Source organism: Amblyomma maculatum, chromosome 11, assembly GCF_055883805.1.
Source record: "Amblyomma maculatum isolate TAMU_Amacu chromosome 11, ASM5588380v1, whole genome shotgun sequence".
In the NCBI taxonomy this organism is placed as follows: Eukaryota; Metazoa; Arthropoda; class Arachnida; order Ixodida; family Ixodidae; genus Amblyomma; species Amblyomma maculatum.
The window spans coordinates 146928906-146930201 of NC_139354.1; the positions used below are offsets into that span (position 1 = coordinate 146928906).

Consider the following 1296-nt stretch of genomic DNA (forward strand, 5'->3'; position numbering starts at 1 on the left):
TGACCACAGTATGGTGAGGTCCCGAGTTAGCCTAAATCTGAAGAAAGAACGCAACAGATTAGTAAGAAATAAACCCATCAACGAATTAGCGGTGAGGGAGAGGGCAGAAGAGTTCAGGATCTCGCAACAGAATCGATATTCAGCTCTAACCGAGGATGGCGACATTACCCTAGAAGCAATGAACAATAATTTCAGAGATATCACGTTGTAGAAGTAGGCAGTAGGATAGTTAGAAAGGATACCGGTAAGCTGTCTAAGGAGACGAAAGATTTGATTAATGGTCAAATATTTAGGGGAAACCCCCAAGGTGGAGTAGATTTGTAATAAGGGAGTAATTACTTATTGCATCCACCCAAGCGCAGCCATACGGCACAAAGGAAAGCTATACAGCTTTCTCAGAAACTTCGTAGTTAAAGAAAAATTCGTCCTGATCCGGGAATCGAACCCGGCACCACCGCCTTTCCGGGGCAGTCGCTCTACCGACTGAGCTAACCAGGACGGTCAGCAGAACAGATGGTAGGGCGAGATCGAATTTATCTATAAGTCGAAGTGGGAATGGGGTTGGTCAAATATTTAGGGGAAACTCCCAAGGTGGAGTAGATTTGTTATAAGGGAGTAATTACTCATTGAATCCACCCAAGCGCAACCATACGGCTACAAAGGAAAGCTATACAGCTTTCTCAGAAACTTCGTAGTACCCTTACCCTTCGCACTTATCTTCCCTGCAAATTATCCAAAATGAAGCTATACGCATTATAACTTGTAGTCACCGCTTAGAAAATTCCCTTCGTTTGCTCCAATCACACAATATTCTTTCTGTGAAGAAAATAATCGACTACAGTTTATGTATCCTAATGTACAAATCTGTTAGAGAGCTACTTCCATTCTCATTAACCACCAAAGATCAAATTCCACGTCGTACGGACACACGTTTCGCCAACAACAACTTCTTGCTGCCTAAACCAAACACTAATTATGGGAAACAATCAGTCCGATTCTCTGCTACCACTCTTTGGAATTCATTGACTTCAACTATCAAACAATCATTAACTATTTTTTCCTTTAATACCGCTCTTCGTCAGTTTTTGTTATCACACTTATCGTAATTTTCAAGGTAATCTGTTCCAGTGTTATCCTTTATATCTTTTTATGAATTGTTTCCTATGTTTTCTTTATGTGATTAGGTGTTTATTCTTTGTTATTACATCAATAGTGCCTGTACTAATTCATGTTTCATTCGCCCCAACCCACTGATGCGAAATATTGTATAATTTCATCAACTGCTCAATATGTATT

General features: G+C 40.1%; 1 non-coding gene across 1 annotated transcript; it reads right to left on the reverse strand.

Annotated features, from left to right (window-relative positions):
• Positions 1 to 424: 424 nt before the first annotated feature.
• TRNAS-GGA (transfer RNA serine (anticodon GGA)) lies at positions 425 to 498 on the reverse strand. Its single transcript has one exon. It is a non-coding gene; the product is annotated as a tRNA-Ser (tRNA).
• Between the last annotated feature and the right edge of the window lie 798 nt (positions 499 to 1296).